The following is an 11849-nucleotide window of genomic DNA, read 5'->3' as shown; positions in this document are numbered from 1 at the left end:
GAGAGAGAGGAGGAGAGAGAGAGAGAGAGAGGACGGGGAGAGAGAGAGAGAGAGAGGAGGAGGAGAGAGAGAGAGAGAGAGGGGGCACTTGATTGATACAACATACTGCATCTGTAGTGCTGAAGAATGAAATCAGCGTTACTTTTCCCAAGGCCTTACCTTGCCATTAGAAAAGTCTGTCTGTGACAACAAACACATAAACCACAGTGTCATATAAATCTCTGGTGTTTTGGCTGTCATAAAGTGAGACGGTTTGACTCATTTCATTGATGGTGTCGACCGTACGAATCACATCGTTTAAAATGAAGGGCTATATTTTATTTATTGAAACGCCTGGGAAGATCACAGAGACGGGGACCTGATGTGACATAACAGCAGCAGTCTGTCCCGCAGACAGCGCTTGTTGGCCACACATTTGTTTGCTTGTGTATAGGTCAATGCATGAAATGCAATTACACAATTGACTTAATCTTGAGCTCCGCTCCACACACACACACACACACACACACACACACACACACACACACACACACACACACACACAGAGGCCGCGCGGTAATGAAGTGTGCTGGTGCAAGGGGTTCACAGCTGCTCTCCCAGAAAAATCTCCCTCTCTTAAGCTTCACCGGGGAGAAAGCCATTCACAGACTCAAGAATGGGAATCAAAGAAGGCATACTAGGATGTGGAGAGGGGTGGGGGGGGGGGGGGTGGTGGGGGGTGATGGGAGGGAAGGAGGGAGGAGCTTTGTTTTGTTACAGATGTATTTATTTATTAAATATTCAGAATGTTAATTCTGCATAAAAGGCCTACATCAGTAATTTTTTTATGTTTTAATCAGGAAGCAAAAACTAGCTGGCGCGGGCCTTTTAAAATGTAATTTCAAGGTGATGTTTTTTTTTTTTTTTTCTCTGGAGACGTTAGCATCGGTGAGGAGCAGCGACGACGTTGACTGAACTGTCTGAAGATTAATCCTTCATCATCAACTCCAAAAAGTTCAGAAAATCTTCTTCAACTTAGTCGGAAATTGTCAATTAAATGCAGACAGGCACTCCAGTCAGGTGCTTTGAAAAAGTTTTGACAGAGTCCGTGATGTTTCAAGTTTGGTGAAAAGGACCACTTAGACTCCAGAGGTACTGCTCCACCGGAGAGAGAGAGAGAGAGGGGGAGAGAGAAAGAGACAGAGAGAGAAAGAGAGAGACAGAGAGAAGAGAGAGAGACATACACAGAGAGAGAGAGAGAGAGAGAGAGAGAGAGAGAGAGAGACACACAGAGAGAGAGAGAGAGAGAGAGAGAGTGCTTTCAGTACAGTCATTTTGACAAGAGCTTGATAATTACTCAAAAGTGCTTGATGGGGGGAGAGAGAGAGAGCCACAGGCTTGTAAAGGCTACTTTGGGATGCAGCTTGAACAAAAAAGAAAAAAAATCTCACCACTCTGACTAACTACCGCCATTGGCAGTCCAGACTCATTTCCTGTGCATAACCATTATAACATAACATAAAAAGGCGTTTTTTAATTATGAATAATGGCTCTGCGGCTTAGTGGGACTGTTCATTAATTTGTTGGTTGGTTCATTCATCCATTCACGTGTTTCTAATTTCTCTTTCCATCCCCGCCTGGTGTCTACCCCTAACGAGGTTATCACGGTACCTCAGATCTGGGGTCACATGTCTCTGGGGGTCAATTGCACAGTATTCATTAATGAATCGAATTCATTGAGCTTGGAGTATCTGGGACTGACTCCATCGACTCCACTGCAAACAAAATCAAGTGGAATCAACTCAGAAGTATTCAGACTTTCTGAGTCTACCCCCGCAAGGTTGCGGTACCTTGCGGGGGTAGACTCAGAAAGTCTGAATACTTCTTAGCCTCTGTGGCTCAGTTGGTAGAGCATGGCGCTAACAACGCTTAGGTTGTAGGTTTGATTCCCGCTGGGACCATCTACTGTATACTAAGAGACTCTGCCTAAAGATAAGAAAGCATCATTTAGTGGCCCAAATAGTCATCCAATTAGTCTGTTACCAGCACTGAGTAAGATTCTTGAGAAGACAGTATTTGATCAAATACAAGAATACCTGTCAGTAAACAATCTGTTAACAAAGTATCAACATGCCTACAGAAAGGGACATTCCACATGCACAGCACTGACGCAAATGTCAGATGACTGGTATAGAGACTTAGACAACAAAATGATCTGTGGAGCAGTTCTTTTAGATTTTACAGCAGCATTCGATGTTATTGAACATAAACTTCTTGTAGAAAAACTGGTTTGTTATGGTTTTAAACCATCTTCAGCTACCTGGATGGAAAGTTATTTAAGGGATCGATCACAGAGAGTCTTTTTTAATCGAAGCTACTCAAACAGTGTGCTGGTGGAAAGCAGAATTCCACAGGGAAGCTGCTTAGGCCCACTTATGTACTCTGTTTTTACTAACGATCTACCTCAAGTACTAAGACACGCAAACTTAAGTATGTACGCGGACGACACTACAGTATATGCATCAGCAAAAACAGCAGAGGAACTGACAGTCATACTAAACAGGGAGCTAAGCTCCATTGGAAAGTGGGTCCATGAAAACAAGATGGTACTTAACTTAGCCAAAACAAAAAGCATTTCAAATCAATCTCTCAGAGCAGAGCCAGAGCTTAGACTGTGTATTGAAGGAACATCTATTCAGCAAGTAAAAGAAACCAAGTTATTGGGAATCATCCTTGATGACAAACTGTCCTGGTCAAAGCACATTGACACTATTGTCAATAAAATGGGCAAAGCACTAGCCGTAGTCAGACGATGCAGAAACTATCTTGCACCTGATCTAAGGAAACTGGTTGTTACTTCTCTGGTCCTGTCACAGCTGGATTACTGCCAGATAGCATGGGCTAATACTACAAAGAAAGACCTGAGAAAACTACAGTTAGTACAGAACAAAGCTGCACGCTTTGCTCTACAGTGTCCATATAGAACTAGCATACATAGTATGCATGCTAGTCTCCACTCCAATGGCTAAAAGTTGAAGACAGGTTGGCTGCTGCACTTCTTTTGTCAACATGGAGCCTTTTACAGTCTAAAACTCCAGCAGATCAGAAATAACAAACTAAATAATAACTTGGCTTCACATACCTATGTCACTAGACGAGTAACAGAAGGAAGGTCACTAGAAGGAAGGTTTTCACTCCCTAAAGCTAATACCAATTTTCTTAGACGCACAGTGGGATACAGAGCCATGAAGTCATGGAACCTACTACCAACAGAAGTAAACGTATGTTCAAAAAGCAGATAAGGAAACACCTGGGTACAGCAAACTTGTGACACTAGATGGTGACGCACCGTAGATGGAAATGTGTAGTCCTCTCTAACATGGTTGTAATTTGTTCTATTTTTATGTAACTAGAGATTTAAGTGTTACTTGTAATGTATGTTTTAAATGTGGACTCCAACTAGATATATAAGTGTTTTATACTATGCCAAATGTAAAATTGTATGATGTATGATATATTTTAATGTTTGATATTTGTAATGTAAGTATGCTTTATATGTTAAATGTTATTTGTAATGTATGTTTTAAATGTGGACCCCACTAAAAGTAGCTCATGCCTATGGGTATAGCTAATGGGGATCCTTCCAATAAATAAACAAATAAACACTATGCACTCAATGCAATATAAGTCGCTTTGGATAAAAGTGTCGGCCAAATGGCATATTGTAGCGGACAATACTGAGGGGCATGACGTACATAATTCACCTGTGTGTTTGGGGTATGGGGAATTGTGTGTGGGCACTTTAATGCCGGTCACTGAGGTGTGACGTATGGGGTTATAGGTAACATATGAATGAATGAATGAATGAATGAATGAATGAATGGTCTTTATTGTCATTAATACAGTACAGGTACCATACAACAAAATTTAGGAGGGGGGGCTCCCCTGGTGCTTGGAAAAAAGACTAAAAACAAGAGGTCCAAGGGTAAAATAAAAAAGGGAAAAGAGCTGGTTTACATAAATAAAGGCTATGTACACTATCTACTATACTATACTACTATACTATACAATAAAACACTGTGCTGTACTCTATGCTATGCTATAAATATCCTAACTTTTCCTATATCTGAACCTTATGTACACAAGGGTAGTCATATTGCACATAGTATTTTTGCACATTCATTAAAGTGGTTAAAGTTCATTAATAGCAGGTTTGAAATGTTCACAGTTATATTTCAATATTGCACTTATGTTTACAATCTAGTAGCTGCCATCAAATTGTCTAGATTGTCCAGGGCCTAGAACCTAGGTATTTGCTGTGTTCAGGGCCTGAATGGCCCTAGGGTAGAAGCTGAGCTTCAGTCTATTTGTCCGTGCGAACATGGTCCTGAACCGCCTGCCTGAGCACAGCGATAAGGAAGGACGATAAGGAAGTGTTGTGTGTTGCTATGGGCGCTATGTCAAGAGTTACTGTAAATAAATGTAGACGCTGTCGGCTTTATACTGGCACCAAGTCTCCGCTTCGTTTGTACGCTCCAACTCCTACAATATATTATTATAATTATTAGATTATTATATATTACTATATATTATATAAAGTCAGTGTAAGACGTGGGTATCGAATCTGTGTCTCCCACACACCAAACCCAAACCTGTACCATCAGACCAATGGTCCCTCCTGGTTCAGGCAAGGCTACCCATCTCAAGAGCCACCTCTGCTACACCAGCTGACTAAACAGCAGAGAGAGAGAGAGAGAGAGAGACAGAGCAGTGACACATGTCTGGGGGAGGCTGGTGGAGGTAGAAATCGGAGGAGAGAAGAGGCTGAGAGAGGAGGCTGAGAGTGGAGGCTGTTAGAGGCTGTTAGAGACTGAGGGAGGAGGCTGTTAGAGTCTGTTAGAGGCTGTTAGAGGCTGAGAGTGGAGGCTGTTAGAGGCTGAGAGTGGAGGCTGTTAGAGGCTATTAGAGGCTGAGAGTGGAGGCTGTTAGAGGCTGAGAGTGGAGGCTGTTAGAGGCTGTTAGAGGCTGTTATAGGCTGTTAGAGGCTGTTAGAGGCTGAGGGAGGAGGCTGAGAGAGACCAAGGGAGGAGGCTGAGAGAGACTGAGGGAGGAGGCTGTTAGAGGAGGCTGAGGGAGGCTGAGAGAGGATGAGGGAGGAGGCTGAGGGAGGAGGCTGAGAGAGGAGGCTGAGAGAGGAGGCTGAGAGAGACTGAGAGAGGATGAGGGAGGAGGCTGAGAGAGGAGGCTGAGGGAGGAGGCTGAGGGAGGAGGCTGTTAGAGGAGGCTGAGAGAGGAGGCCATGTTGTCTGCCACTGGCCCTCCTTCTCTCACTCTCTCAGACACCTTCTCTCTCCCTCCCTCCTTCTCTCTCTCTCTTGTCTCTCTCTCTCTGACACTCTTCTTTCCTTGTCATCTCTCCCTTTCTCTCTCTCTCTCTCCCTCCCTCATTCTCTCTCTGTCTCAGACATTCTTTTCTTTCCTCTTTCTCTCTCTCGCTCTCTCTGTCTCAGACGCTCTTTCCCCTCCCCTCCCCTCCCCTCCCCCCTCTCTTTCTCTTTCTCTCTCTCTATCTCAGACACTTTCTTTTTTTCCTCTTTATCTGTCTCTCTCTCTCTCTCTCTCTCTCTCTCTCTCTCTCTCCATCTCTCTCTCTCCGGCATCCTCATAGTGCAAACGTAACACATTTGTCTTTGTTGTATTTGCCAGCTCCAGGCCTCCACGCTGCATTTCAAACACAGAAATGCTGCTTTGCTAATTTGTAGCTTAGATGAGGGCGGGGAAGGAGGGGGGGGTGACGCTTGCTGTGTGAGGCTTCAAGGCGGACACAGACAATCTTATAGCCTCACAGTAAATGGAAAAAACGTATTTAAACTAACACACTCACACACACACACACAGCCACACACAGTGAATTAACTTAGATGGAAATTGAACGGCTGCCTCGTTTGAGTACATTTGCAATTATCTGCCCTGATTAACACTGCAATTACAGTGATCAATGAATCTGGAGCTGAACCCAATCAGTCTCCCGACACATGTGCTGGATAAACATGTCATGGTTCACACACACACACACACACACACACATATACACACACACACACGCACACACACCTTAGTCCATTCTTCCCCAGGTCTACTGTATTCACAACCCCCTTCACTCCCACACTGTCGTCAAAGACACCAACCTGCAGCATTAGGTGTATGTAGCAGATGGCTATACACACACACACGCATGCACGCATGCACACGCACACGCACACACACACACACACACACACACACATATGGACACGGACACGGACACGGACACACACACACACACACACACACACACACATATGGACATGGACATACACACAAACGCACACACACACATATATGGACACGGACATACACACACACACACACAGACACACACACATACACCGAGCATCACTGAGGCAAGTTTTACCCAAATTCGACCAACTCATCGATGTAAACATGTAAACACGAGCACAGGGAGTATTCTCCACCACTGTTACACACCCCTACGTCATGCCTACAAACCCCTCCTCCACCACTGTTATACCTCCCTACGTCATGCCTAGGGATGCACGATATGCATTTTTTCCAACCGATACCGATAACCGATGTTTACCCGCTTCTCGTGGCCGATAACCGATATGATAACCGATATGAGAACAGATATAATTTCACAGTTGATAACCTGTAGTTCATGCACACCTGAAGGTAAGAAAGGCTGTCATCCAGGAAACCGGAAACAAATGCTGCTAACAGCTAGCGGCTAACAAAGCACAGCACTACGAAAGTTTAAACTGTATTTTAATAACATCACAACATGCTGATAGAACATCAACATGCTAAAAACACATAACTACACATAATTAGATGATCACACAGTCCTTGCTTTTGAACACGTCCTAAAACGAAAGTATATTTACAAGCCATGTAAACCAATAGCCGATTACCTCCGGACAACAATAACAATGAATCAATTCGGTTGTTAAGTCGTGACGTGTTTCCGGGTCCAAAGTTGGCTGAGGCGCTGTCTTCGAAATGCCTCAGTAATAATAATAATTCATTATATTTATATAGCGCTTTTCCGAGGCTCAAAGACGCTGACAAATATGGGGAAAACGGGAAAGTGCTGTGTCCCTTGTTGTATATGTACAACACACGCTGTCTCAGGAAGGCCTCCAAGATCTCCAGAGACCCAACCCACCCTGGGTACGTACACTTTACCCGGCTGCCCTCGAAAAGGCGGTACAGGACCATGGCCGCAAGGACAAACAGACTGAAGAACAGCTTCTACCCCAGGGCCATCCAGGCCCTGAACACAGCAAAGACCTAGGTTCTGGGCCCTGGACAGTCTGGACGGATTGATGGCAGCTGCTGGACTGAAAAAATCAGGTGTAGTGCTGAGGCACAAATATGTACATTTCAAGCCTGCAAACTGCGACACTTTAAATTAATGTGCAATAACACTATGTGCAATATGACAACCCTAGTCGTCTATCTGTACAGTATAGTATAGTGCAGGGGTCGGCAATTAGGTTTGGCCTCGGGCCAAATTTTTTTTGAGCCACTAGATGGCGGGCCCGAACGTTTTTTTTTTTTTTTACTAACACCAGGGGAGCCACCCCTCCTAAATTTCGTTGTTTGGTACCTGTACTGTAGCAATGACAATAAAGACCATTCATTCCATTCATTCATTCATTCATTCATTCATAAGTAATTGATTGTTAAAAAATGTGACACGTTCTAATGCTTTGACTTTTCTTTCGAAAAATGTACACATCGCTAGTCAACTAACACAGCTTGTTTTGTGAGCCTGCTAACAATGTAAAGTAGTGTTGTAGTTAACTAGGTAACAATGTAAAGTAGTGTTCTAGTTAACTAGATAACAATGTAAAGTAGTGTTGTAGTTAACTAGGTAACAATGTAAAGTAGTGTTGTAGTTAACTAGGTAACAATGTAAAGTAGTGTTCTAGTTAACTAGGTAACAATGTAAAGTAGTGTTGTAGTTAACTAGGTAACAATGTAAAGTAGTGTTGTAGTTAACTAGGTAACAATGTAAAGTAGTGTTGTAGTTAACTAGGTAACAATGTAAAGTAGTGTTGTAGTTAACTAGGTAACAATGTAAAGTAGTGTTGTAGTTAACTAGGTAACAATGTAAAGTAGTGTTGTAGTTAACTAGGTAACAATGTAAAGTAGTGTTGTAGCTAACTAGGTAGCAGTCCAATCCATTACGTTGCAGTATTTTGGCTTGACTAGCAAGTTTGTGTTGTGATTCTCAACAACGTTGAAACGTAGTTTCACCCTTTTCCATAGTTTTGAATAATAAATGTGTGGACTGACGATGTAGCGCAGCCTAGCTTATTCTAATAATTATTTAACATACTTTCATTCTGAATGATTCCCCCCTCCTCCCAGACAAGGTCACATTATTATTGGATTGGTTGTTTGCCTGCCGGGTGAAGTTAGCTAAACATTTAACCTGCTAACTAGCAAGAGAAACATCATGTCACTCTCCAAAGGTGTAAAGAGGAAAGTTGACGGTGAAAACAGGGCATTTAAAGAGGAATGGACAGCGAACTATAATGTTCATCCTACCTGGTTTCATCAACGCAAAGCCGTTGTGAGACTCACATCTTCCGTGCTCACAATGTTCCATTTCTATACATGCGAGTCGTCCTTTTCCTCAATGAATAAAACGCAAATAAAGCGTTGATAAAGACGCACGAGAGGAATCGATTGATGCAAAAAAAAACTTGAGAACTGCCTGCGGATTAAAGTGACGTCCATATAACCAGATATCAAGCAAATACTGACGGATGGGAGATGCCACTTTTCACATTAAGTGAGTACCAAGCCTGTCGTTATTGTATTTAATAACCTAATTGTATTTTTTATATTTTGAATGAATGGCTCATTGTAATTATTATCCCTAATAGCGTGTTTGCTCTGTCGTTTCAGGAGCATAGGCCTATGCACCACCACCCCTCGCATAAGCGGATTACTTTTCTTTCTTTTCTTTTTTTCACCGATTTTGTTGTCAATGTTTTTCAGAATATTAAACTGAATTTGCTTTGTTACTGTTCATATGTGTGTTGCAGTCACATATACGTAAACATTACGTTTGAATTATTTACTGAGCTGGTGTTATTTTTTTCAAACCACACACGGCTATTTCAGCACTACACGTTGTCCACCTACTTATGATTCACTATGAGGGGTTCAGCGTCAGTGCGCTTCGGTGCACCCCGCTGCCTGATTGTCTGTCCCTGTGTCATTCACTCTCAACATGGATAAAAGTACAATAAGCATTATTCAGGTGGAGGTAGATTCTCTATTCGGACATTATAGGCGCTATATGTGGGACTGTCGGTCCGATATTGTAAAAAAAAAAAAAGGGAAAAAAAAAGAAAAGTGGATTCTCAAAATATTCTGCTGGGCCAAATATTATTGGTGATGGGCCAGCAATGGCCCGCGGGCCGCCTATTGCCGACCCCTGGTATAGTGGATAGTGTACATAGCCTTTATTTATGTAAACCAGCTCCTTCCCTTCTTGTGTTTTTTTAAAGTTTTTTTTCTTTCCTAACACCAGGGGAGCCACCCCTCCTAAATTTCGTTGTTTGGTACCTGTACTATAGCAATGACAATAAAGACCATTCATTCATTCATTCATTCATGTATGAATAGATCCCAGTCTAAAAAACGATTGAACTGTCATTCTACCGCTGTAGTACACTGGTATTATGGTGCAGGGAATTTCTGGTTTGGACCCGGAAATTGCTAAACGTCACGTTTGACATCAGACTTAACAACCGAATTCCTCAAAGTATACATATTAAGAGAGCTATTTATAGCGGTTTCACGTATGCGAGTGGTGTAGCCCATATATGCATTGTGCGCATATTATGTGCATTTACGACACGCGTGAAGCATTTCTGCGACACGCGTTTCTGTTAACTGTTTTCGTTCCCTCATCGCTGTATTCAATGCCAAAATCATATTCCTTCCATACAGCGTGCTTGCAATGGTGAATCTTCAGGTGACTTATGAGATTTGTTGTGTTGTAACTCGTAGACCTTTGCCCTCCTCTCCAAACTTTTGCCGAACATGTATTGCAAATTGCAAACGCACTATCTGCCTCAGAAACTCTGAAAAATGTCCACACCGTTTCGCTCTCGTCTCTACACTGCGTGGCTAGTACGCAGGCGCAGCATCATGAGCACGACAACCGGAACCGGAAATATTTCCGGCTTCATATTATCGGCTCTATATCGGCTAAAAGTTAATAACACCGATAAATATTTAACAACATTAATTTCCCAATATCGGCGCCGATAATATCGTGCATCCCTAGTCATGCCTACAAACCCCTCCTCCACCACTGTTACACCCCCCTACGTCACGCCTACAAACCCCTCCTCCGCTCACTGTTCGGCAAATCAGACCACCCTTCCATCTTGCTCATGCACGTCCACATGCCCAAACTGAAGCTTGCCACACCTGTCATGAGAACAATCCAGCGTTGGTCTGACCAACCCGATGCTGTACTCTGAGATTACCTGACGACGCGGACTGGGAGAGACCTACCGAGAGATGAATGACGACATACAAGGGTACGCGCAAGGTTACGCGCAAGGTTTTCATGGGATTTATACGACGCGGAATAGAGGAAATTGTCACCACAAAACAGTTCAGCTGTATCCAAATCAGAAGCCTTGGGATTAATGGCGCAGTCAGGGCTGCACTTACCGCCAGAGACACCGCCATCAAATCCGGTGACAAAACAAATGACAAGAAAGCCCGCTACGACCTCCGTAGAGTGATTGAGGCAGCCAAACAGGAATACAGTGAGAAGAGAGAGACACGGCTATGTAGCAATGACTCACGCAGCATGTGGCAGGGGGCTGCACACAATTTCAGACTCCAAAGGGAGACCTAGCTATGCAGCTAGCGTAGCTGGCTCTCTCCCGCACGAGCTGAATAGCTTCTACGCCCGCTTTGAGAACGCCAACATTGACCTACCTGAGAGGGCACACACCACAGACACCACAGACAGCGCTCTGGTCATCACCGAAGCAGACTTGCGCAAGTTGTTCAGAAAACCTCAACATCCGCAAAGAGGCCGGGCCAGACGGCATTCCAGGCCGGGCGACCGCAGTACAGCCAGGAGAACAACCTCTCTCTCAACACGAACAAGTCCAAGGAGCTGGTGGTGGACTTCAGGAAGAGAGGCCGGGAACAGGACCCCATCAACATCAACAGGTCCGCCCCTAAAGAGGGTCTGAAGTTTGAAGTTCCTCGGCGTCCACCACATCTCTGACGACCTCACCTGGGATGAGCACACCAAACAGGTGGTGAAAAAGGCACAGCAGCGCCTCTTTCACCTCGAGCAGCTGAAGAAGTTTGGCATGGGGCCCAAGACCCTGCGGGGCCTTCTACAGAGGCACAGATGAGAGCATTCTGACTGGGCGCATCACTGCCTGGCACGGCGACTGCGATGCCCTCAACCGCAAAGCGCTGCAAAGGGTGGTGCGGACAGGGAACTGATGCCATCCAAAAGACGACGCCTCTTCCGAAGCCTCAGGGACAAAACTCAGAGACTAACCAACAGCTACTTCCCCCCAGGCGATCAGGCTCAGAAACAAGCCTACTGAAGACAAAATGACTATTATCCCCAAGCACACCCCATGTATACAGAATACCTACCTTTAAGCACACAGTCACTTCACTCAATACTACCTCTTACACCCACTGCCACCGTGCAATACTCACAACATTTATACTCTGTACTATTCTTTTTACTATTTACTATTACGTTTTACTATTTGTTCTGCTAAATTGTGTCCTGTCTC

General features: G+C 44.0%; 1 protein-coding gene across 1 annotated transcript in view; it reads right to left on the bottom strand.

Annotated features, from left to right (window-relative positions):
- Nucleotides 1-11849, bottom strand: part of LOC308168647 (MAM domain-containing glycosylphosphatidylinositol anchor protein 2-like) — a gene marked incomplete at its 3' end in the record, with an annotated part of 167235 nt that overhangs the window by 97589 nt on the left and 57797 nt on the right. The window lies entirely within an intron of this gene.

This window comes from Nansenia antarctica (assembly GCF_963989245.1).
Source record: "Nansenia antarctica genome assembly, chromosome: 1".
In the NCBI taxonomy this organism is placed as follows: domain Eukaryota; kingdom Metazoa; phylum Chordata; class Actinopteri; order Argentiniformes; family Microstomatidae; genus Nansenia; species Nansenia antarctica.
Note: the sequence above shows the minus strand (reverse complement) of the source record. Positions and strands in the feature narration are given on the sequence as shown.